This window comes from Triturus cristatus, chromosome 9 (genome assembly GCF_964204655.1).
Source record: "Triturus cristatus chromosome 9, aTriCri1.1, whole genome shotgun sequence".
NCBI lineage: Eukaryota > Metazoa > Chordata > Amphibia > Caudata > Salamandridae > Triturus > Triturus cristatus.
Genome location: NC_140592.1, coordinates 644,748,824 through 644,775,610, shown reverse-complemented (window position 1 = coordinate 644,775,610; position 26,787 = coordinate 644,748,824). Strand labels below are relative to the sequence as shown.

The window sequence follows — 26,787 nt, the reverse complement described above, 5'->3', positions numbered from 1 at the left end:
AACTTTAACATCCCTGAAACCTATGGTTTTTCCAATGAATTTCAAAAGCTTTTCAAATGAAAATTTCAAACTTTAACATCCCTGAAACCTTTGTTTTTTTCAGTGAATATATAAATAATATGTCCCATAACAATTAAAAACAGCAATTTAATAACAATGAAAAAAAGCAAACCCCATACAAAATTATACATTAACTAAAAATATATTAAATATAAAAAATATTAATAATTATGAACATTAGTTATTTACATACACAAAAACATAATTTAATTTTAAATAAAGTAAAGTATAACATTCTGTAAATAATACATATACAATTCCCTCTCCAATGTATACAACAGTAGGAAAAATGTTGGACTGGGTAGGGGTAAAAATATACTACTCCCACTCCATGCAGTACAACAGTATGGAAATTGTTTAATTGCACAGGGGTAAACATTTCTATTCCCACTCCAGTCAGTGTAAGAGTAGGGAAATTGTTAGAATTGTAAGAGGTAAATTTAACTATTTGCCCTGCACACAGTGCAACTCTAGGAGCATTGTGGGTTGTAGAGGGGCAAAATTTACTATTCCTACTCCAGTCAGTGCAACAGTAGTGAAAGTGTTAGATTAAGGAGGGGTAACATTTACTATTCCCACTTCAGTGATTGCAACAGTAGTGAAAGTGCGGGATTGCGGAGGAGTTGAAAATGTACTATTGCCACTCAAGTGAGTGCAACAGTAGGGAAAGTGTTGGTGTTGCGGAAGGGAAACATGTACTATCCCCACACCAATCAGTGAAACAGTAGGGAAAGTGTGAGATTGCAGAGGGGTACATTTATAATTCTCACTCCAGTCTATGCAGCAGAAGGGAAAGTGTTTGATTGCGGAGGGACAATTTATTATTCCCACTCTAGTCTATACAGCAGTAGGGAAAGTGTTGGATTGCTGAGAGATAACATTTATTATTACCACTCCAGTCAGTGCAACAGTAGGGAAAGTGTTGTATTGGGAAGGGGTAACATTTACTATTCCCGCTCCAGTAAGTGAAATATTAGGGACAGTGTTGGATTGCGAAGCGGTATCATTTACTATTACCACTCGAGTCTATGCTAAAGTATGGAAAGTGTTGGATTGGGGAGAAGAAAACTAATTATTCCCACTCCAGTGTATGCAACAGTAGGGAAAGTGTTGGATTGTGCAGGGTAACATTTACTATACCCTCTCCACTCAGTGCAACCCACATACGTCTATAAAACCTACAACCCGCACCTAAAACATAATATTTAAAAACATGAATTATGCAATTAGCATAACTAACAATCAATTACCTGATTAATATTAATCTAAAAATAAATATGAATTAGGTATTATTAATTTACTTTCCAACCTATACCCCTACAAAACCCACAACCCGCACCTGAAACGTATCTTTAAAAAAAGTGTTACTCAATTAACATAATTATTATCAATTGAATAATTCATATTCATTAACAATTAATTATTAATTAATCATAATTAATTTACTTCCCTCCCTATATACCCACAAAACCCACAACCCGTACCTAAAATGTAATGTAAAAAAGATGTAATTACACAGTTAACATATTTGATGATCAATTAAATAATTAATATCAATAAACAATTATTTAATCATCAACTATAATTAATTTACTTCCCACCCTGTACCCCTGTAAACCCCACAACTCTCTACAGCACTAAAAATCACAAAAATGTAATAAACTAAATTTAATAACTACTACAAATGTAACAACTATATTAAAAAACATGAACAATAAGTATACAAAACATTTATACCATACATTTAAAATATATACTAAAATACAGGACAATAATTATAAAACTATATTATAAACAACTATATTTAATGACAACAATATTCTTGCAGACGATATTTCTATTTTGGACACAAAATTTTGGTATGAAGATATTTTTTAAAATATTTTGTCTAAATACCACTTACAATATAATATAAAACTCAATGCAATGTCAGCCCCAATTGGATTTCATTACACATAAACATCCATTCAACATTTCCCCTTGCCCTGTGTAACTCCAGCACTTCGTCCAAGGTCAGATCATACTAACCACTTCAACTGGATCAGCAATCAGGAATGAAACAAACTCAACTGTAGTCACACATCACAAACTATCCAATAACATCAAATAATTAGAAAAGCAATGGCAGCACTCATTTGTTTTATGTCAATTGTATTTATGTGAACTTTTATAGCAGCATTTGCCGAATAAGAATTAATTTTATGGGTTGCATGCACACAAAAATGGTCAAGCATTATCATGTATTGAGAGTTGCCAGGAAAGATTGTGGTTGGTCAGGAATCTCAGGATGCATCTGTTAGATACCCTGCCTAATTCCCTCCTGGCTGACTCTTTAAAGCTTCCCCCTAATGTTTTGCTCTCCCTTCCCAGTTTAGGCTCGTGCTCCGAGACTCACTGTGTTCGTACTTCTTATCCTTTGTTGTTGCTATCTGATATTTGACAACATTATCCTTATCAGTGGTTGATGCTGTATCCCTCTGTGCAGACCAGTGCTTCTACAGTGCAGACACCGACCGGGTTGATAGGGCCCAAAATCACCAAGCAAATCATCTAAGATAGATGCTGCCACGATCGAGAACCTGTGTTTGGATCAACCCCACAAAAGGGTCCTCCTATAGGGAGTTGTCCCTGCAAAGCGATCACAGAACTTTTTGGTGGTGCCTAAAAAACTTTGAAAGGGGCCGGGTGGCCCATAGATCTTACTCCAAGTCTGCCTCTGTCCCCGATGCGGCTCATACGAGCACAAACCAAGGAACAATGACCTCAGCCTAGCTGTGAGTCTCCTGTGAGGGGTGAAAGAGATACTAAAGCAGGAGGCAGAAGACATTCCTTTGAAGGGTACGGAGAAGATGTAGGTAGATGATTCAGTGCAGTTGCATAACAAAACATGAGGAGTTCCCCTGCAAGATATGCTGAAGGGGCCCCTAAAGCTCACATCAGTGGGGTCTGAGGGGGCCCCCTCCAGTATGAGTAAGCCTGTTATGCCCCTGATTCAGCACCACAACACTCTCTTTGGAAAGATCGTTACCCCTACCTCCGCTGTGAGCTATAACAATGAGCAGATTTAAGTGAGGGATCAAGGTCACTGTTATACCTGCTGCTCAGCCAGTGTGACTGTGGTGGTGGAATGTTTGTGTGTGAGGTGGTTGTGGAATGTTGGTGAGTGAGAGAGTCAGTTGGAGGATGGGCTGAGCAGCAGGAAGGCTGCTCCTCGTGGGGCTCCACATGATAACATATCTTGAATAAACCTACTCAATACCTACATTGACTACGAGGCATCTTTCTTCTACAACATATTTTGGCAACGATTTTAAAGGAACTTAACAGGAATCTACACATGTGAACCATATGCAAGAAGTAACTATGGATACTTCTTAGTGTGAACTCATTGGAAGAAGAAATGAGACTTACAACACAAACCCGATGAAACTAGAAAAAAAAACAAAGAAGAATTTTAATGGATATGGAAACATGATGTACGAGAAATTTGTACCTGAAGTAAGTGCAAAGGACAGTTTGCCCTCTAGCGCCACCAGTGTCCTATTCTACTGGACAGCCTACCAGCCAGGGCATGCTGGAACCATATACATCCTCACAGGTGCTTTACACTGGTGTTATTCCCAACTTTCATCTACGTGTCTCCCTACGGGCTGCTGGGTTGTTTTGTGTGTGCTGGAAATGTCATTAGCACACTAGAAGCAGATTGGATTGCCGAGCTTTCCGTAGTAATCTAAAGTGCCAGAATTACGGACTTGCTGTGGAGTTGAGCATAAATAAGGGGATGTTGAGTACCACACTTTGGTGAGAAAATGTTTGCTGTTGTATTATGTGGCTTTTGTATGGGCAGCCACATAATTTATTGAGGGAGCTGTTGCTGTTATGGTACGCGGCATTCGAAAGAGCTGCGACATACCATTAAGTTGCCTCGCACACACCTCACCTGCCACTGGTGTCGCGTGATAGGGCTGCGCAGATGTCCATAGTTCTGTTGCTTTTAGCGCGAACCCGGCCTTTGAGTCCTGGTGCTTTGGTGAGGTGCTCTGGAACCTGATGCTATGCAGCACGCACGTGCCCAGAGCCACCTGGCGCACCCCTAGCATACATGTGCTGAGTTCTGGTCAGCTGGTTCAGCCCTGGAAGTTTGGTTTCCTGCATCTGCACTTTCACCCGAGAAACACTCCCTTCAAGCTTAAAGCTGCAGCAAGACCGGAATCGGGAATCTTCAATGTTGCCATGGAGATCAATCCAGGGTTGTGCGTCCCTGTCTTCTTCAAGCCTTCCTGCCATTGATCTCATCAGGTCGGCAACGAGTACGTGTGCTAGGACACAGATGGAGAGCGACAGTTAAAGCAGTAAGACTTTGTGAAGTCGCTATTTATCTGCTCATTGGATCATGGATATCGCTATTTAAAATTCTTTGTGGTCCCATAGCTACTTCATCATAGCTGCTGCGTATAGGGACTGTGCTGTACTTGGGGTGAAAGGTCGCTCACCATAGTTTCATTTTTTTCTCTCTCTTCTTGTTTATTCCTTTTGTGGTTTTTTTACTGCATCCTGTCTTTACAGTTGCCCTTAAAATGTTTGTTGCCTTGTGAATAACATTTTACATGTTAGTTTATAGACTTTATTCATTGCCTAATAACTTGCTTACTGTATGGTTTAATGGTGGTATTTATTTCTTATGCTCTGGTGATATGCATAGTGGTTTTTTTTCTTTTCTGTTTTCTACTTCTTGATGTGCTGTGTATTCCATTGCCGTCTGCTAGTGTGGCAGAGGTCTTTTACACGGTTTATGTGCTCTGTGTTTACCGTGGTCTTTCTTGGTGAAACTAATGGTTGGTGATACCTTGCGGAGTTGTTTTTGTGGGGTGTGTTGTGGTGATAGGTACTACTATAGTCTTAGTCCGGTGCAGGGATTGTTTGGTTGTGTGAGTGAAATTTTATTCCATGTGAGTGAAATTTTATTCCACCCTCACTACGGGCTTGGATGAAGGGCAGGGTGAAGCTACAGTACGTGTGTTCGCAGTGTTCGTGTGAAGCTTTGGAACGTGTGTTTGCAGTGTTTTTCCACTCTTACTACGGGTAAGTGTGAAGGCCAGCGGAGATGTCAAATTTGTTAGTGTTGTGTGGCAGTGTGAAGCAACAGTACAGGGGATTGTAGTGTTTTTCTACCCCACCTACGGGCTTAGGGTGAACAGCAGAGAGTAAGCTAGATTTTTGGAGTGTGAGCGTTTTATCACTTGTGATTGCTGTTTCAACCTTTCTACAAGATTGGTGTGGAGCAGGTTTCCACAATTACTACCCTTACTACGGGTTTGGGTGAAGGGCAGTTAGATGCCACATTGTTTGGTGTGGAGTGGTGTTGCACACTTACCACCCTTACTTCGGGTTTGGGTGAAGAGCAGTGTTAATGCTTTATGCTTGGTGTGGAGTGGTGTTCCACACTTTCCACCCTTACTTCGGGTCTGCGTGAAGGGCAGTTTAGATGTCATACGGTTCGTGTGGGGGATGGTGTTCCACACTTTCTAAGTTTTTGATTGTTCCCTACAGTGCCCTACGTACAACTTTTATGTTAACCTGGCCAGCTGGCATGTTTATAGTATCGGGGTTCTATTTGAGGTTTCGTAGTGTGATAGTGTGGGTGTCTTTTGGTTTGTTACAAAGGGAGATGATGTGAGGGTAATTTCATTACCTTTCACTGTGTTTTCATTGCTTGTTTCATTTTAATATTTGTTGTGCGTGAATTGTTTCCATCTGTTAGTTTCATGCATTTGCATTAGTCCTTTGCTACATTGCTTATGTACTTGCAATTGTTCTAATGCTATTATTTTGCATGCATTAGTTCATATGTCATTCTTTTACATGCATTAGTTTTATTGTCATTCTTCCTAGAGTTCCAATGAGATTTGTGTGAAGAAATGAGATGTGTTATACATGCTGCTCAGCCAGTGTGACTGTGGTGGTGGAATATTGGTGTGTGAGGTGGCTATGGAATGTTGGTGAGTGAGAGAGTCAGTTGGAGCACGGCTAAGCAGCAGGAAGGCTGCCTCTGGTGGGGCTCTACATGATAACATCTATCTTGAATCAACCTACTTAATACCTACATGGACTACGAGGCCTCTTTCTTCTACAACAGTCGCTTCAAGGATCAAACACAGACACTCTCAGACAAGACTACCAGACACGACCCTGCAAACTGTAAGTAGAGATAAATATGTCTTTTGTAGACCCTTCATCCTTCTCTGGCTTAATGGGTCAGGTAAAAATAACAAGGGAGCAAGATCATAATGGAAACTGAGGGCTGTATGGGTGACTTCCCCTAGAACAACCAGGTTTAAGTTCTATGCATGGTATTACTACAAAGAGTACACTACTGACTGCTGAACCATCAAATATGGGTCTGGGTCTATTTCCATACATTAATGTTGAAAATGATAGTTTCAGCAACAAGCTTTACACTCAATCTGTCAATAATAATCCATCTGCTGAAATGTTGGCCTCTTCTGACCTACTCAAACACATCCCAAAAGAGGCGGAGACAAATAATGAACCTTTTAATGGATTCAAGCATGATGATTCAGAAGTGCCTCCGATGGAAAACCTTTTTGAGGAGGAGCAGGGGCTCCGTAAGTAGGTAATCCAATAACCAGACAATCTTAAACAACTTTTTTATTGGATTCATCTGTTGAAGAATTGTTGAACAAATAAACTAGTGGAAATAGAAACGCCTCAGACACAGACTTAGACACAGAAGAGGACTCACTGGAATGGACCAGATAGTTATGTGATTTTTCCCCCTTTGAAAAATGCAAAGAGCAGGAACATGCCTTGCATAGTATCAATACAAAAAGAACAATTGATGGACAAAATGCAGAACAGTGTCATACAATCACCCCAGTAGAGATATCTGGGCCTAAATCCATCATTGTTTTGCTTAACATGCCATTCCCGTTTGAACCCAGCCATATGCAAATCAGACTTGACCCTGTGCCTCATGGGAACAGTCCGGCCCAAACTGCCAGGCCAGGTCCTCCCTGGACTGGAAACAAGCATCCTAGGACCAGTTTCGGGGTTTCACCCCTCATCAGCCCGACTAGCTTGGATCCAGTGGCACAGTGAGCAAGGGACCCACTTCTGGGCATACCCATCCCACTTATGGTGAAGAGTGCTACGCAAACAAATGATGGATGGAATTCTGAATAAATCATACATTCACCCCCAGTAAAGAGATCTGAGTTAAATCCATCTTTCTTTTGCTCACCATGCCACCCCAGTTTAGACCCAGTCATATGCAAATCAGTCTTGACCCTGTGCCTCATGGGAACAGTCCAGGCCAAACTGCCAAGCCAAGTCCTCCCTGGACCGGAAGCAAGCATCCAAACTGGAATGGCATGGTGAGCACAAAAATGATGGATTTAGTCCCAGATCTCTGTACTGGGGTGAATGTATGACATTGTTCTGCATTCTGTCCATCAATTGTTCTTTTTGCATTGTCACCCCAAGTGGGACGGGTATGCCCAGACGTTGTTCACGTGCTCTCTATGCCACTGGAGTCAAGGATCCTGGCTGATGAGGGGTGAAACCTCGAAACCGGTCCTAGGATGCTTGTTTTCAGTCCAGGGAGGACACGGCCTGGCAGTTCGGGCCGGACTGTTCCCATTGGGCGCAGGGTCAAGACTGATTTGCATATGGCTGGGTCCAAAGTGGAATGGAATGGTGAGCAAAAACACAATGGATTTAGACCCAGGTCTCTGAACTGGGGTGAATGTATGACTTTGTTCTGCATTCTGTCCATTAATTGTTCTTTTTGCATTGTCACCCCGAGTGGGACGGGTATGCCCAGTCATGGGTCCCGTGCTCTCCATGCCACTGGAGTCAAGCTATCCTGGCTGATGAGGGGTGAAACCCCAAAACCAGTCCTAGGATGCTAGTTTCCTGTCCAGGGAGGATCTGGCCTGGCAGTTTGGGCTGAACTGTTCCCATTGGGGTCAGGGTCATGACTGATTTGCATATGGCTGGGTCCAAACTAGAATGGCATGGTGAGCAAAAAAACGATGGATGACTTTGTTTTGCATTCTGTCCATCAATTGTTCTTTTTACATGTGTGCCAGGCACCAGAATCTGGATGGGAGTGACTCCTGGCCTCTTCATAACCAAAAGGGTAAAGGTTCCCAGGGGCAACACTGCCCACTTGTGCAGCATGTCCTTTGTGCCCTACTGCAAACAATTCCACAGTGCCCCTACCTGCCTAACTCCACGATTGAGAAACCCTTCTCCCCTTGTGCAGAGCCAGGTATCCACCCTAGAGGTGTGGCCAGGGAAATGAGTATCCTCTCCTTAGTTGTCTCTCTAAACCAGCTCCTCTCCCACTGGTTTTGATGTCTGCCTGACTATGGGGGCGAAGAAGTGCCTTGCCAGATGTTAGCTACCATTTGCCAGTGACAGGGTAGACCAAGTTCCTGGGCACATCCCAGATGGTCATCCTGCTAGAGGAAGAGAACACTTCGTGCCCCCAAGGTTTTTCCACTCTGGGTGCAAAATCTTCACCAGTGATTTGGGCTTGTAATAAATATTTCAAAACCTTAACGAGTGACATTTTTAGCTGACTCCTATAGAGAGTACATTTCTAAATGTAATATTATATCCCAATGGTTTCCCATGGAACAGCCAATCCACTACAGTGAAGATACCTTTTGGTGCCTTTTCACTTTAATGGTATGTTTAACATAAACATTTTACACATCCTAATTTTAAAGACCATGCTCCTAGTCTTATGGGCAGTAACACCAAATTAGGGGTGACATTACAATTTAAAAGGAATATGTGGACCTGTCAACAGGGGTTATTTTAACAGGTCGAATTGGCAGTTTTAAAACTGCACAGCCAGGCTACAATATAGCAGGCCTGCAGTCATTATTACACTCTCACTGTAGTGGAGGGCACAATGGGCGCTGCAGTCCCCTTTTGACATTTAACTTAGATTCCACGTATACACTTTCAAATTCATAATAATAAAAGGATGAGCACAACCACTTTACCACTGGTTTGTAGGGGTTATGTGTAAAGAGTTCAGCCAGCAAAAACAGTCACATCAATAATCTTGGGGCACACCACTCAAAAGACTGTCATTTCCAACATCTATTAACAACAAGGACTAAATAAAAAAGATATTGGCATATGCAGATGATATTGCAATTTTCTATGCTGAAACTGATCGGACACTGAAAATCATCAAATAAAGTATGACTTCTGGGAACATTTTACGGTATTTTTTAAATAAAAATAAAACAGATTATCCGCCATAGATGAGATCAACAATTGGTTTAAATAGGGGTAAACCTCATAGGTTATGTGAATAACCTAGCTCACTTAAACCATGAGCTGTTAGTGCAGAAAGTGAAAACTAATTTATAGAACTGGCATTATATACTGATTTGATCTAAGGACGATGCAATATGGTCAAAACTTCAGTTTTCAAAAAATAACAGCTAATCTATTCTATCAAATATATTCAGTTATCAGTCAATCAATCAAGCAATCATGGCATTTATATTGCGCACTACTCACCCAGAAGGGTCTCAAGGCGCTTGGGGAGGGGGGTCTGCTACTGCTCGAACAGCCAGGTCTTGAGCTGTTTCCTGAAGACGAGGTGGTCCTGGGTCAGCCGCAGGTGGACGGGCAGGGAGTTCCATGTCTTAGCCGCAAGGTAGGAGAAGAATCTTCCTCCGGCGGTGGCTCTCTGGATGCGAGGCACGACGGCGAGGGCGAGGTTCGCCGATCGTAGCTGGCGGGTGGGCGTGTAGAAGGTCAGGCGGTCATTGAGGTACCTTGGGCCCAGGTCATGGAGGGATTTGTGTGCGTGGGTGAGGAGTCTGAACGTGATCCTCTTGTTGACAGGAAGCCAGTGTAGGTCTCTCAGGTGGCTCGAGATGTGGCTGCATCGGGGGACATCCAGGATGATTCGGACGGAGGCGTTCTGGATGCGCTGGAGTCTCTTCTGAAGCTTGGCTGTTGTTCCGGCGTAGAGGGTGTTTCCATAGTCCAGTCTGCTGGTGATGAGGGCCTGGGTGACCGTCTTCCTCGTCTCAGTCGGAATCCATTGGAAGATCTTGCGGAGCATGCGGAGTGTGTGGAAGCAAGATGAGGAGATGGCGTTGACTTGTCTGGTCATCGATAGGGAGGAGTCCAGGATGACGCCCAAGTTGCGTGCGTGGTCTGTTGGCTTGGGTGCAGTGCCTAGGGCTGGGGGCCACCAGGAGTCGTCCCATGCGGAGGGCGATGGTCCCAGGATGAGGACTTCTGTCTTGTCCGTGTTCAACTTTAGGCGGCTGTTGTTCATCCATTCGGCGATGTCTTTCATCCCTTCGTGGAGGCTCGCTTTGGTGGTGTCGGGGTCTTTGGTGAGGGAGAGGATCAGCTGGGTGTCATCGGCGTAGGAAATGATGTTCAGGTTGTGATTGCGAGCGATGGCAGCTAGTGGTTTCATGTAGATGTTGAAGAGAGTGGGGCTGAGCGATGATCCTTGCGGGACGCCGCAGATGACTTCGGTGGCCTCCGAGCGGAACGGCGGGAGGCGTACTCTCCGTGTTCTTCCGGGGAGGTATGAGGTGATCCAGTCCAGGGCCTTCCCTTGGATGCCGGTGTCGTTGAGGCGTTGGACTAGGGTGCGGTGGCAGACAGTATCAAATCCAGCGGAGAGGTCTAGGAGGATGAGTGCCGCTGTTTCACCGTTGTCGAGCAGGGCTCGGATGTCGTCAGTGGCTGCGATGAGGGCGGTCTCGGTGCTGTGATTGGCTCTGAATCCGGACTGCGATGGGTCGGGGGATCCGTTTGTCTCGAGGAAGGCGGCCAGTTGCTTGTTGACGACCTTTTCGATGACTTTGGCCGGGAAGGGAAGGAGCGAGATGGGGCGGAAGTTCTTGAGGTCGGTCGGGTCCGCTGTTGGTTTCTTCAGTAGTGCGCTGAGCTCGGCGTGCTTCCAGCTCTCCGGGAAGGTGGCTGTGTTGAAGGAGGTGTTGATGATGTCTCGGAGGTGGGGTGCGATGGTGGGGGCCGCTTTGTTGAAGACGTGGTGGGGGCACGGGTCGGTCGGAGATCCGGAGTGGATGGTGTTCATCATGCTTGTCGTGTCTTCGGGGGTCACCTCGGTCCATGTCTGGAGGATGGCGGCTGGGTGCGTAGGTTCGATCGATGGGTGCGGGGGTTGAGCGCCGAAACTGTTGTGGATGTCGGCGATCTTGCGGTGGAAGTATGAGGCGAGGGAGTTGCAGAGGTCCTGTGAGGGGGTGATGTCGTTGTTGCCGGTGCTGGGGTTGGAGAATTCCTTGACGATGTTGAAGAGCTCCTTGCTGTCATGGGAGTTCTTGTCCAGTCGTTCCTTCAGAGATTTCTTCTTTGTGGTGCGGATGAGCTGGTGATGTCTGCGGGTGGCGAGTTTCAGGGCGGTCATGTTGTCGGCGGTCTTGTCGAGGAGCCAGTCCTTCTCGAGGGTGCGGCAGGCCTTCTTGGAGTCCTTGAGTTCGTTGGTGAACCAGGGAGCCTTCTTGCTTCTGGGCCTGGTGAGTGGGTCCTTCAGTGGGGCGAGGTCGTCAGCACTTGTGGTCAGCCACTGCGTGAGGTTGCAGGCTGCTGTGTTAGGGACCGTTGTCCTGACGGGTGGGTTCTGGCTGAGGGAGGTGGTGAGCTGGTCAGCGGTGATCTTGCTCCAGTTCCTGTGGAGAACCTGCTTCGGGTGGTGGTGGACCGTGTTCTTTGCGAAGCTGAAATGGACGCGGTCCAGTGGAGTGGTGGAGTGACTGAAGGAGACGTGCTTGCTGGAGGAGAAGATAGGATCGAGCGTGTGGCCGGCGTAGTGGGTGGGGGTGTTGACCAGCTGCTTGAGTCCGAGGTTGGCGAGGTTGTCCAGCAGGACGGTGGTGTTGCGGTCGTTGTTGTTCTCCAGGTGGAAGTTGAGGTCCCCGAGGAGGATGTAGTCGGTGGAGGGGAGGGCGTGTGGGCTGATGAAGTCCGCGATGTCATCGCAGAACTGTGCGCGCGGTCCCGGGGGTCTGTAGATGAGGGTGCCTCTGAGGGTCGTCTTGGGGTCGGTGTGGATCTGGAAGTGGAGGTATTCGGCGGCGCTGAATGTGTTGATGGAGTCAGTCGAGATGCGAATGGTGCTCTTGTGTACGATGGCGATGCCTCCTCTGGTCTGGTTGATGCGGTCCCTCATGATGATCTTGTAGCCGTCCGGGATGGCTATGGCGATGTCGGGGGCTGAGGAGGCGTTCATCCAGGTTTCCGTGAGGAAGGCGACGTCTGGAGATGCGGTGTCGAGGAGGTTCCAGAGTTCCACGGCGTGGCGGTGGATGGAGCGGGTGTTGAGCATGATGCACTTGAGGTGGTTGTTGCTTCCAGTCTTGGCGGGTGCGGTGCAGGTTCGGAGGCAGGAGAAGTTGCAGGATCGGCAGACGAAGGGTCCATGGGTGCATCGCGGGGCTGCTCGGTAGCATCCGGGGGCTCGGGCGGTGTTGAGTGCGATGAGTGCGGCGAAGTTGTAGGTCCTGCGGGGGGGCTAGCGGGCGTGGGGGCCAGGGGGTCTGGCGCTGGGCGCGGTCCAGGCGCGGACGGGCGCAGACGGGCTTACCTTTGGCGCACCTTCGGCGCACATAAGGCGCGCCCGCTGCGCGCGTCCGCAGCGCGGTCGCTCAGGGGGCGTCATAAATAAGGAGCCGGGAGGGAGGGTCAGCTGGGAGGCGGGAGCGGGGTGGCCAATGGGCAGGGAGGGGAGGCGCGACTGCAGGCGGAGGCGGGAGCAGGAAGGAGGAGACCGGGGCAGCGGCGGCGGGAAAAACGGAGGGGAAGTGACCGGGACAGCGGCGGCGGTCAGCGGGCGAGGAAGGGGCAGCAGCGGCAGGCAAAGAGCGGCAGGCGGTACCTACAAGGCAGCAGGCAGCAGGCAGAAGGCAGCGGCGTGGAGGAGGTAAGTGGCGTCAGTCAGCAGTCACAGCGGTAGGCAGGCGCCAGGCAGCGGCAGGCAGGCTGGCGGCAGAGCAGTGGAGGAGGAGCGACCGGCTGTGGGGGCACAGGGGGTCACACTGACCAGCCCGCGACGGTCCCCTTAAATAAGGAGCTGGGAGGGAGGGTCAGCTGGGAGGCGGGAGCGGGGTGGCCAATGGGCAGGGACGGGAGGCGCGACTACAGGCGGAGGCAGGAGCAGGAAGGAGGAGACCGGGGCAGCGGCGGCGGGAAAAACGGAGGGGAAGTGACCGGGAAAGCGGCGGCGGTCAGCGGGCGAGGAAGGGGCAGCAGCAGCAGGCAAAGAGCGGCAGGCGGTACCTACGAGGCAGCAGGCAGCAGGCAGAAGGCAGCGGCGTGGAGGAGGTAAGTGGCGTCAGTCAGCAGTCACAGCGGTAGGCAGGCGCCAGGCAGCGGCAGGCAGGCAGGCGGCAGAGCAGTGGAGGAGGAGCGACCGGCTGTGGGGGCATCAGTAGCTTTATTGGGAGATATAGGAGATCAAGGCATGCTTTAAAATATCATAAGCTCCCTTTTTTGGACAGAAGTGGATGGGTTCTGCCAATCTTAAATTATAGTATTCGGCAGCCAGGTCGAAATAAACAGGTTTTTTTGCTAATACCTCTGGCATTACTACTCCTGCATTTTTGGATTGTGCAATCTCATTGTTAGGGTTGGAACAACAAGTTATTTCCTTCAGTTAAGGAGCCACAAGAGACAATGAGACCTTTAGTGAGTCTATAGGAAGCCTGGTATCATTATTTATGAAATCATAAAGATTATTAGATAAACATTTAGTTGGCACTGGTCCCCTGATAGGTGATGATATACCTTGTTAGTATAGCACTACCTGATTCTAGGTGTTAGTATGCCTCTATTCTTGTTTAATGGTAGTGCTCCAAGGGAGGGGAGAATCACCCAGCCCCCTGATTGAGACCACTAGTAATCCCTCAGAAAAAACAAAGCAATGCTCGAGCACACATCCAATTCTTTTAACCAAATCACAATATATGACACATAATTCTGGTCTATCTCTTGTTCTTTATTTTTTCTTTCTTTCTGTCTTTTTTGCCCAGCCAGCCAACATGTGTTTCGTTGTTCAGAGTGTTCTCCACGACTTCATTAGGGCTGGAAAAAAAATAAGTACCATAGTAGTGTACAACACCACACACAATTATTATATGTGTTTGTCTTTGTGGAAACCCAAACCTTCCTTAACAATTTCTTTAACCAATGTACTTGTGCAAATCGCTATTTATACATTTGTAGCCATACACGATATTGTATCCACTTTAAATGACTATAGATTGTCATGCAGAAGACGGGTATATAGTAGAATGGATGTATGATGTTACAACGCATGCTTTTACACCGCATGCTGTTACAACGATTTTTTTACAACGCAAATGCTGTGACAACGCAAGTCTTTACAACGCAAGTCTTTACATCGACTTGCAGTAGATGGCGTGCTAACATTAAAAAAGGGTAATTTACTATTCTAACTCCAGTCCACGTTGCAGTAGGGAAGGTGTTTGGATAGTAAACTACACTATTTTTAATGTTAGCACGCCATCTAGTGCAAGTCGATGTAAAGACTTGCGTTGTAATGGCATGCGTTGTCACAGCATTTGCGTTGTAACAGTTTCGTTGTAATGGCAGTGCGTTGTAAAAGTTGCGTTGTAATGGTTGTTCACCTAGTAGAATATTTGCATATTGATATATCACAAGACGTGAGGAGGGACATGATGCAGTGAAATAAAAAACTGTCATAGTCTTAATGGGTGAAAACTTCCATTTAAATAGGACTGCTGCAAGGTACCTAGAACAAACCGCCAGTAGCCCTAGTGTCAGCTATGTAACCATAAGTATATATGAAGTATACCTGTGTTCCTTGAAAATTCTCTATTTTCTATCTAAATAAAGCAACATGCACTCCACATCAGTATTAAATATTCCAAGCGGTGCCATACAACCAGGCGTCTTCCTTATTCCACACTATCAGTCAGTCAACAATAGCTTTATTCGGTTAATAATTAAAACCATCAAAGCATACAGACAATTTCATTTGCAAAAAGTTACATATAAAGATAATTAACAAAGAAAATTCAGACAATACAAAGTACACAAATATACATAAGCATATGTTTACACAAATAATTGGCGAAAGTGTTAAAAGATTTAAAACAGGCCAAAATTTAAGAACCTATTACATGATTTCAAAAGAAAGAAGATAAAAAAGGCCTGATCTCGGACTCTCACACATTATAAAAAGACTAGAGCTAAAATATATTAACCTACATTCGATTTCTACATCTAATAGCCCCTGAAAGATAACTGGCAACTCCAAAACAGACAAAGGGAGAGCCCAGCATTTGCAGAAATACCAAAGCGGGCCTTACTTGGTCAAAGTGACAGTTCTTAAAAATTGGGCAAATAAATTTCTTACGTAACAAAGTGTAGAATTTGCAGAAAAAAATCATGTGCAGCGTATTTTGTATGGAGGAGTTGTCACATGGACAGGGGCCCAAAGTGCCCTCTTTAAAAAAGCCCTTCGGGTGTGCTAGGAGCCAGGGTAACATGTCATGTTTAAACCTAATCAATAAAAACAAATGAAAAGGGTTATTAATATAAGTCAGGTATGGCTGCATCACATAGCCCATACTTAACATGACAAATCTCCTAACAGACGGTTTACACACTTCCTCACCTTCCCTCTGCAACTTTGCCCTGCACATGAACTGAAACTTTAAGTCTTTTATTTGCGATTTGGACAGCTCACAGGGTCTCTCAAATAATTCTGGGCAGCCAAGAGTCTCCATCTTAGATTTAATATATCGTAGCCAGGGAATGCACATGGCTTTGTCAAGTGCCAGACAATCTTGTATAATGAGCTGGTTTAGGGTTGGTGGGTGCTGCGCCCAAACCCTTAGCCAGCCCATTAAAGGGGCAACGGCAATCTGGTCCACTAAATATTCAGCCCCCAGATCTTCATGAATATTAAAAATTGAAGTAGAAACAGGCAATGACAAAAGTTTCCGGAAAAAGGCATTCTCAATTGGTTGAATCTCCACTGCAGATGCATAGCCCCAGACCTCACTACCATACAGGGCCATAGGCACGCACTTAGCGTTATATATTTTCAAGATCGCGGGCAAGGGCTTGCAACCCAGACGTTTTGCAAAACCCAACAACGCTCCGGTTGCCCTGGCGAGGATATTCTGTTTCAGCGCGCGTTGCGCGACCCATGAACCTCGGTCATCAAAAGTGACCCCTAAATATGGAAAGGTCTGGACTTTTGTTAGCACCTGCTTATTGCAGAAGAATTTTACCTTTTTTGCAGCTCCATCTCCTATTGTCATAGAATGAGATTTCTTAAAATTTATTACTAAATCCAGAGAGACCATAAAATCGTTAAAACCATTTAAAAGGGCTTGAAGGCCTCTAGCAGTTCTCGCCAATAAGACAGTGTCATCCGCGTACAACAACGCGGGAATCAACTTATTACCTACTCTTGGGATGTCTTTACAAGATGAAGACAAAACGTCCCCCAGGTTATTAATATAGAGTGAGAAGAGCAGGGGGGCAAGAATGCACCCCTGTCTCACCCCACGCTTCACCTGCCAGGCATCAGTTAGATTCCCGTCCTTATTATAACGGACCGCCGCTGTAGTACCTTCATGTATAAGTGCCAAAAAGGAAATCAGCACGGGGTCAAGACCCATAGTTGCCAGGGAAGCCCATAGTTTTTGGCGATTAACCAAATCAAAAGCAGTCGATAGGTCCATGAATGCTAAATGTAAGACCCCCTGCTTCGCAATCGTATACTTCCCAATGATAAGATGCAAGTTAAGGCATTGGCCTACCGTGCTCATTCCCTTTCTGAAACCGTACTGTAAGTCCGAAATAATGGAGTTATCCTCCAGCCAAGATGTTAACCGTGCTAGGACGACTTTACCCATTATTTTTGTTGCGGAGTCAAGAAGAGAAATAGGCCGATAACATGCCGGATCCTCTCTTGCACCTTTTTTAAATATTGGTACTATCACGGCCTTACCCCAAGAACGGGGAACACCCTCCTTTGCTGCCGCATTAAAAACTGAAGTTAGAATTTTCGCCCAGTACTTAGAATCTGCCTTGTACAAATCCGCCGGGACGCCATCGGGGCCGGGTGCTTTGCCCTTTGCCATTGATTCAATGGCGTCCTGAACTTCAGTCTGAGTAAAATTAATTGTCGATGACAGATTTGTATCCCCAAAATTCACAAGATTCTGGTCAGGAATCTCGGAATAAAGCCCACTAAAATGAGACACCCATTTATCTGGGGCAATGAGACACTCATTAATAGTATTTTCCAATTCATTAAAAAGTGGGCTGTTAATTACTTTCCAAAATTGGGAACTACTTTTTAAGACACTAGCGTCTGACAGTTCTTCCCACGCCAAATCTTTCAAGCAAGATTTCCTTGCCTTTAGGGCTTTCTTGAAGGATCTTCTTGCCTCCACAATCCTACTGGTGTCTTTCGCGCCGTCTTTTAAGGCCAGCAAGAGAGTAGAGTGCGCGCTACTACATGCCTGATCAAACCAGTTTTTATGCTTCTTAGGTCTTGGTTTCCCAACGAGAGTTAACTTATCCATAACCTGGCTGGTTATTCGCTCAAAGGCACCAAGGATATCCCCTGATTTAGATTCAGTCGCTAGGCAAATATTAAAATCCTCCAAATTACTATGATACAATTTCTCAAGAAAATCACTAGGGGTAATAACCTCCCATCTCAAACGAGTTCCCTGTTTAGTGGGGACTATGTTAGAATTAGAAATTGTAGACATATGAATAGGCCTAAGGACATTCTTAATGTTTAATTCCAACGATAGTGGGTTGTGGTCACTAAGAACATTAGCCGTGACACAAAAAGGTCCTATCAGTCCCTTCATAGTGCAGGAAATTAATATATGATCAATAATACTGTTGTTACCCTGACCAGTAAATGTGGGCACAGGAGATACTAAATTCTGCAATGGCATGAATAAGTTGAAAGCAGATACAATACTGTCTAGAAACATCCCACCTTTTGACAAATCAAAAAGGGCTTCCACCTGCGGACAGTAAGCCTGCTCAAAATTTTCAAAACAATTAGATTGTCTTAAATGAATATTAAAATCGCCAAACAGTAACAAATAATAAGGGGTAACATTATTTGCATCGAAATCCTCTAAAAAAGTAAATAAAGCCTTTAAATGCTCCAATTCATCCGTCCTCGTAAATGAATTATAAAAGTTCACAACTAACAATGATGGGAGGTTGACACCTACAACCTTAACCGCCAATATATTGGGTGAACTAGTCTTAACAAGTTCTGTGCTATACAATAGCTTAAGACTAAATAATAACAAGAGGCCACCACTGGGTCTCCCCGAGGAAGAAGGGACAGCATATTTAATAAAAGACTGGAACCCATCCAAGTAAAAGGGATCTCTGGCCTCCCACGTCTCTTGTAATGCAATTATATGGTAGGAGGCGAGAAATGTCTTCCAAACTGTATCCTCTCTTTTTGTTCTCAACCCCGCTATATTCCATGACAGAGCAATAACCCTATTTACTAATACATTGGCCACACTATTACCCATAGCCAAGGGATGGGGGGAGGAGTCCGTAACCACCTCCCTAGCTAAAGCCCTTACAGGCGGATAATTAGGTGTGCCAACGGAAGCATTAACCTTGTTATCTGGGGTGAACTTAATTTTTAGCCGATTAATACCCTTATCCCGATCAGTGAATCGGGTAACGGAACTAACACCCGGACCGTAAGGACCAGTGTTGTCATTTGCAGGCAACACACTTCCCTCGTTTTCCATACACACTCCACTGACTTCAATGTCCCAAGACTGGCTGTGCGCTACATGAAGTCAGTCATTTGTGTCCAGAGAACTAAGGACCTCGTATCTGTTACTCAAGGCCAGTGGTCTAAACACAGGGACAGGTTGGGCGTTATAGCCAGTATTCCCGCCCCGTCTCTGAAAGTGAGGTGGATAGAAAAACCCCAATGGGAGGATATTCACATAATCATCGTGTAATCTAGACGTTCCTGCCTGTCTAAAGATGTTAGCTACCAATTCCGGAGAGCTAAAACTCACGACTACACAGTCGCCCTTAAGTGTCTTATTTAGCTTCCCCACCCAGGGAACCCTTCTTACCATTTTAAAGCACTTAAAAAGGTGGCTCCCCAAAACTGTCTTTTCAGCTAAAAAATGTAGGGCTTTGTTCCTTAAAGAAGACCAATTTTCTTCCTTCCCATCAGTAGATGGAGGGACATTTGCCAAAATGACAGTATACGGACAAGCCTCTGGTGGCAAATGCAAAGGGAATTCTTTGATTACCTGTGTGGGGGGCAGGCTTACTCTCCTTGGGACATCCCGAGAGCTCAAGTTAGCACCTCCAGGTGGTTCAACAGGTGGTGCAACAGCCACTGCAGCTAGGTTAGTAACACCTACAGTGGAAGATATCATGGAATCAGCTAGGTCGGATACTCTGGAAATAACTCCTGCTAGGGTGGGTTTCTCCAATGAGTTGCGAGTGTTTAAGATTGTTTCCTGACCAGCTATATGGCGCTCAATCGAAGTAAGTCTATTCTCAATGTTCTCAAGTCTATTCAAAACCGGAGTCAAAGAGACCTTCAATTGCTCATCCATACGCCTTAAAAAATCAAGCAAGTTAAAACCAACAGAAACATCAGGAATCTGAGCAACATTTGCGCCTGCCCCAATCGTCTTGTTCCCCTGTACCAAAGGGGGCAATATGGAATCCTGTGGAGCTAACTCAGTAGCAGACTTTACAGTCCTAGATTGTTTTACTTTTTGACGCGTTCCAATTGGGCCCTTGGACGCTTTTCTTTTACCAATTTTTAAGTTAGTTGGGGCAGACATTGATACTCGAGATTGACCAGAACGAGTAGTTCGAGGTGAGAGATGAAGATCGTCAATACCATCTACTACAGAAGGAACAACAATGTCACTCACTTCTAGTGCAGTCTCTACAATAGATGGACAACTAGGCAAGCTCACATCAGTGACATTAATAGGGGCATTCAGCTGCAATCCGTGGTTAGCCGATAGTCCTGGTTCCAGGGAAAGCCTCCTCTCAACACTTGCAATTTCTCTGGCAACCACAGTTTCAGCTTTCTTCAAAAAGGCGTCCAAAGTCCCTGTGCCCCCCTTGGCCACAGCTTTGTTAATATTTTTAGCCATAGAAGCAGACTAGTCGGACCAAGTAACAGAAAGAACTTTTAAAGCAGTAGAACACACAGAAACTACTGAAGATGTCGTCACAATCCTTATCAGCTAAACGAACACCGCAGTGCTCCCAATTACCTTCAGAGTAGCAACCCCAGTTGGTAACGATCTCCACGAAGGGTCCGATCGGTGGAAATTTCAGACCCAGGGTTAGGGGGGTGGCCCAGCCCGGCCTCCTTTGGCCCCTGACGGCCACAGACGGCCCGCCCTCTGCCCGGGCTCAGCCCGGCGTCGCCCGCGCGCGTCCCGCGACGCGGAGGGAGCCGCCGGTTTTCTAGCGCCTCAGGGCGCGCTGTTGCCGGAAGAGGCGTGCCAAGGAGCAAGGGCTCATGGGGGATGTAGTCCCCTCGCGCTACTCGGTCGCGGTAGCGGTACGTCGGTGTCTCTGCGCTGGGTCAGGGAAAAGCCCAGCAAACTCCCCCGTTTCTCCTGTTGTGCTCGGACAGTGCTTTCGGTAAGTCTGGCGTCTCAGGAGCCTCCCCCGCTCCACCGAGGGAGCCGCCGGTTTTCTAGCGCCTCAGGGCGCGCTGTTGCCGGAAGAGGCGTGCCAAGGAGCAAGGGCTCATGGGGGATGTAGTCCCCTCGCGCTACTCGGTCGCGGTAGCGGTACGTCGGTGTCTCTGCGCTGGGTCAGGGAAAAGCCCAGCAAACTCCCCCGTTTCTCCTGCTGTGCTCGGACAGTGCTTTCGGTAAGTCTGGCGTCTCAGGAGCCTCCCCCGCTCCACCGAGGGAGCCGCCGGTTTTCTAGCGCCTCAGGGCGCGCTGTTGCCGGAAGAGGCGTGCCAAGGAGCAAGGGCTCATGGGGGATGTAGTCCCCTCGCGCTACTCGGTCGCGGTAGCGGTACGTCGGTGTCTCTGCGCTGGGTCAGGGAAAAGCCCAGCAAACTCCCCCGTTTCTCCTGCTGTGCTCGGACAGTGCTTTCGGTAAGTCTGGCGTCTCAGGAGCCTCCCCCGCTCCACCGAGGGAGCCGCCGGTTTTCTAGCGCCTCAGGGCGCGCTGTTGCCGGAAGAGGCGTGCCAAGGAGCAAGGGCTCATGGGGGATGTAGTCCCCTCGCGCTACTCGGTCGCGGTAGCGGTACGTCGGTGTCTCTGCGCTGGGTCAGGGAAAAGCCCAGCAAACTCCCCCGTTTCTCCTGCTGTGCTCGGACAGTGCTTTCGGTAAGTCTGGCGTCTCAGGAGCCTCCCCCGCTCCACCGAGGGAGCCGCCGGTTTTCTAGCGCCTCAGGGCGCGCTGTTGCCGGAAGAGGCGTGCCAAGGAGCAAGGGCTCATGGGGGATGTAGTCCCCTCGCGCTACTCGGTCGCGGTAGCGGTACGTCGGTGTCTCTGCGCTGGGTCAGGGAAAAGCCCAGCAAACTCCCCCGCTTCTCCTGCTGTGCTCGGACAGTGCTTTCGGTAAGTCTGGCGTCTCAGGAGCCTCCACACTATCAAAATGTACACTTTCCTACCTCCATGCCAGTTCTACTTCCGTCTCGGCAGACAAATGGATGAATATTTTGTAAAAGTAGTTCTTAAACACTATATGACCCTAGTAATACAAACGCATCACAATTATAAAATCATAATGATTTCTTTCTATGTCCGATTATATATGTCAGCTATGACGCATGCCTCTTAATGCTACTAAGTCAGCCTCTTTTGAGCCAAACTCGATTTCTCCTATCGTATTTGCTTCAAATAACTACTTCCATGTGGCCTGTACAATTGCCTCCTAAAATGCAATTTCAATACCACTATGTTAATATAATCTATACCATAATCCTATATCCATATCAAAGTTGAATCTCCCCTTCCGAAATTCCCAATTATCTGATGTTGATTCTTACCTCCAACGTGGACTCCATTACTGAGTACTGCTTTTGCACTGGAAATGTAAATCCGGGTTCCAGTTCCCCTTCATGCCTCCCTCATGAAGCTGCAAATAAAGCAAGCTTCCATATGCGACTATAACTGGCGCCATCTTAGAATAGTGTCCATCGCCTAGTTCGCTCATATGAAATCATTGATCAAAAAACAACATCAGGGTGTATGTGTTAGAATACCCATGTTTATAGAATAAGAATATCATTCTAAATAAAGAAAGACCAATGTCATGCCTCCCATTGGGATCAATGCCATCCTTATGTGTATTGCCCATGACATCTGTTCACAGCATTTGAAGTCCTTGCAGCCCGTTCTAATACAAACATTATCATTAACTATGTCATTACATATGATAAGCAAATATTATATCAGACTTATCCAAAACAAGTACAATTCCATATGACATCATTAACATTATTAGTTCTTCACTGTTTCTTTTGTCCCATATTGTCTTAGGACTTAAGGAATGACTCTGGCTCATAATTTAAGACATTATATAATTAAGACATTACCTTCCAACATTCATATTTTTCCATGTTGACATCTATTCACCCAAGAAATACTGTAATTGCTCATCAGTATTTAGGCCAAGCTATCCTGTTCTTAGGCGCATGATCCAAGTGGCTTCTCTACGTCTCGGAGTCAAATTTCTATTCCCCCCTCTCGGGTCCAGCTCAACATGATCCATGCCAAAGAAAGTGAATTGTTTGTGTCTGCCTTGTGCATTACACTCCAAAATATGCGTCGCCATTGGATATCTAGGGTCATCATATTTCACGGTCCTGATGTGTTAGTTAATTCGATCCTTTTATGATCTTATGGTACTGCCTATATCGATTCTTTTGCAAGCTCATTCCAAGACGTATATGACATATTTTGTATTACAATTAATACCATATCTGATATCATATAACCTCACATCTGCGCCTTGGAATTTATTTTTCTTGTCATCCGCCCATCTGCAGGTCCAACAATTTCCACATTTGTGAAATCCTACCGTCGCTCGGGTCAACCAATTAGACATCTATCTCAAACCGGTATAGCTTGGACTTAAAAGTGATTTCTGTATGGTACCCCGTTTATAGGTCATGCTAGGTGAATCAGTAGTGGATTCATCGAATGTCTTATCTGATCTTAGAATATGTCAGTGCTTATAAATACTCTACCTCAGTATCTTTGATACACCATTGAAGCCTGTGATCATTCTGATTCTTTTTGCCTCCCTGTCCCTCTTTTTCTTCTCCTTTAAAGTATCTGATCTTTGTATTTTCAGGATCTGGTTCTCTGCATTTAAAACCACATGTCTGTTATAACCTCTAGCCATGAAATGTGTTCCATTGTTTCCATGCATGTCAAAAAATCACTGTCACTACTACAATTCCTTCTTGCCCTGACTAGTTCACCAAAGGGCATTGCCTGAATCTGGTGTCTGGGATGCACACTCCTTGCATGCAGTGGGGCATTACATGATGTGGGTTTTCTATGTAGTTTACTCTGTACCCGATCCTTTTCAATTAACAATTCAACATCAGTGAAGTTGATTCCCATGTCATTACTGTTTAGGTATTTGCAAAACAATTCCAGATCTACAGTGCTCCCTGAACAGATCCTAATACAGTTGTCTATGAATCTGCCCCAGTAAACAATCGAGTCACATAATTTTTCCCCTCCTGGGCCCCAGATCCACTCTCCCTCAGATCACCCCATAAAGAGATTGGCGTAGGATGGTGAAAATCTGGGGCCCATAGCTACTCCTTGTTTCTGTCTGTACCAATCCTTACCACTTAGAAAGACATTATTGGAGAGAATTTGATCTATCATACTGATTACCATATATGTATGTTCCCACTGTGACTTTGGTCTAGTGTTCAAGAACTGTGTGATAGCTCGTATTCCCAATTCAGTCCTGATGCTCGTATACAGTGCTGTCACATCTAATGTAGCCAAAATCATTCTATTCTCCCACGGTACATCAGACATTCTGCTCACAATGTGTTTAGTGTCTTTTCTGTATGACTGAAGATTCTGTACCAGTGTGTCGGGTGTGTCACTAACCTGGGGATGAGCCCGATCCACAGGAACGAAGAGAAACTCCCCACACTCCCAGAGACAGCCCTAGTTATGGAGCTTCTTATTACTGCATACACAAGGCTAACTGAAGGAGATGTGGGTAATTGACTCTGGACCAACAGCCACCTCTTGATAGCCCCAACAATTCAGGAACCTCGCATCTGAAGGAATACCATAAATTATAACCTAGGAAAAGGAAGAGAAGACAACTCTTACAAATATTCTACTCAAATATGCTATACTGGCCTTATAAGAGCATTATCGACCTATTCTGCAGAAATGAAGAATTCCACTTACCAGCTGCGTATATCCGGAAGAAAGGAATATAAATAATCCAGCTATATACAGAACAACTTCTGTGCTCCTTCACACGTTACTTTGTGTGATAAACAAAACGTTCATGGATATCCAATGTCCAGATAAATTATGGTACAAAAATAACAGTAGTTAGTTTCAATCAAGTCCAAATGAAAGACACTCTCCACTCGAGAGAGACGACGCGCTCTGCGTATTTCCTTTACTTATTCCAAGAAACAAAAAAAAAAACAGGAGCAAACAGCTGAGAAAGCGGTGGCGAGTTAATTTTCTGCAGAGACGTGTAGAAACTGAGGGAGAAGATTTGAAAATAATTGGACACGATCAAGCGTCAGCAGCTTATGGGGATATAACTTCTTCTTTACGCGGTCGCAGTAAAGGCAACCAAGTGTGACCGCAAGCTAATATATGCGCGGCCGCTGAGACAACAGCCGCGTTGTAGATATAATAGATGCGGCCGCGAGTCAAACAAGGGAGACGCGGCCGCGAGTCAAATACGAAGGGAACTCTGCCGCAAGTCAGGCGAGAAAGACGTGGCTGAGCTTGCGTCAAAGAGACACGACCGCAAGTTTTAAAAAAAATAATAACCGCGGCCGCATGTCAGCTGACACTGTCATAAAAGAATAAGAAAAGGAACGCACAGCATTGACAACACGAAGTAAATACCCGCTTGTAGGGAGCTGGAACAGGAACTGCACACGGAATCTCAGGATGTGGGCGTTAACACAGGTCAGGGTTCCGAAGCCAAGCAAGGGCGCACTCCGCTGACTCGAGTTTTAACAGCTAAGGGAGCGTGTATAAAATCCCTCCCCTCCTTCCAACAGCGTGGTAAGGGAATCTCTATAAAGAGCTGTTCATTTCGGCAGAATATGCCCCTCTCTCTCATTTATTACACAGTATTGGGGGTCATGTGATTATGCAGGAAGCGTGGGCTCTGACACAGTGGCTATAAAAATAGATCTACATACTGTGCTAGCCTCTCTGTTGGTCCACCTATGGTGGAGATAATTCGCCTACCCGGCAGAAATGGCATATTCTTGTGAACTTTCGGTAATGTATAAATGAATGGAAATCTCGGCTTCACTACTTTTAAATACAAGTATTCATCATTATTAAGTAGACATCTGTCACACCAGGTTTTAAGGTGACTATTGATAAGGTTCATTAGTGAACCGATAGGATTACCGCTCAGTGTCTCATAACTTGTGGTATCAGATAATTGAGACAATATTTCCTGATTGTACTCACTGGAATTCATAACCACTATGTTGCCCCCTTTGTCTGCCTCTTTTATGATAATACTATTAATTTTTTTCAACTGCTCAAGGGCAGATCGTTATTCCCTAGTCAGGTTGCCATATCCTTTCTGTTTGTGTGTCATTCTTTTTACATAGTATTTGTTCCGGTCGTTAAGAACTAACTTGTAGAATATGTCAATGGAATTCCAACTCGGTAGAGTCGGGGTCCATTTGGATTTACTCTTGAGTCCAATAGTAATGATCAGGTCAGTGTTAATGTTAAGTTTTTCTAATAGCTGTTTCATGTTCATAGGATCATGCTCAGCCTCAGTAATGGAGAGTAATAACCCTGTATCATGTACATCTTGTATGGTTAATGTGCTTCAAATATAGTATACAGGTTTGCTCATGAAAGTTTTATTTGTCACAGGATTCAATTTGAAATATTTCTTCAATTTCAACTTTCTCACAAATTTGTACAAATCCACTTTGAACTTACAAAGATCACCAACATCACTTGGGCAAAAACCCATTCCTTTAGGTAGTAGGGTGACCATTCCTTGTGTGAGCATTTTGTCTCATGAATTCCTCACCTCAATGCCCTGATCTTGGGTCTCCCCTAATTTCCTTTGTCCCATGTCCTCAGTTTCATTCCTCTCCTTTCTTCTTCTTGAGCCGCCTCTCTTCCCTCTCCAGGTCTTTTTGTTATATTTGCCATGCATTTTGGCTGTTCCCTCTCTTGATCCTGCGAACCTCTTGTATAAAACGATTATCCTTGGCATTCTGTACTGCTGTATCATACCTTGTTACAGCTTCACTTTCACCAGTAGGGACAGTTCTCATTTAGGTGGAGCTTGTGCTCACCGGGGTAATGTTCTGTCTATTGCTTCCTCAGTCTCTTTAATTTTTTATTTTTCATTCTTCAATTTTTAGGTCTCGCCTGACCAGCGCTTTAGCGCTGCT

At 45.6% G+C, this 26,787-nt stretch overlaps 1 long non-coding RNA gene across 2 annotated transcripts in view; it reads right to left on the bottom strand.

Annotated features, from left to right (window-relative positions):
- LOC146798428 (uncharacterized) overlaps positions 1 to 25,306 on the bottom strand; it is a 51,148-nt gene extending 25,842 nt beyond the window's left edge. The window contains exon 1 of one of the 2 annotated variants that reach the window (XR_014968690.1): positions 25,228 to 25,306. This is a non-coding gene — a long non-coding RNA (uncharacterized LOC146798428). Of the gene's footprint in view, positions 1 to 24,256; positions 24,521 to 25,227 lie in introns of those variants that run through there. The other variant, XR_014968691.1, reaches the window with a different exon arrangement.
- Positions 25,307 to 26,787: the final 1,481 nt, after the last annotated feature.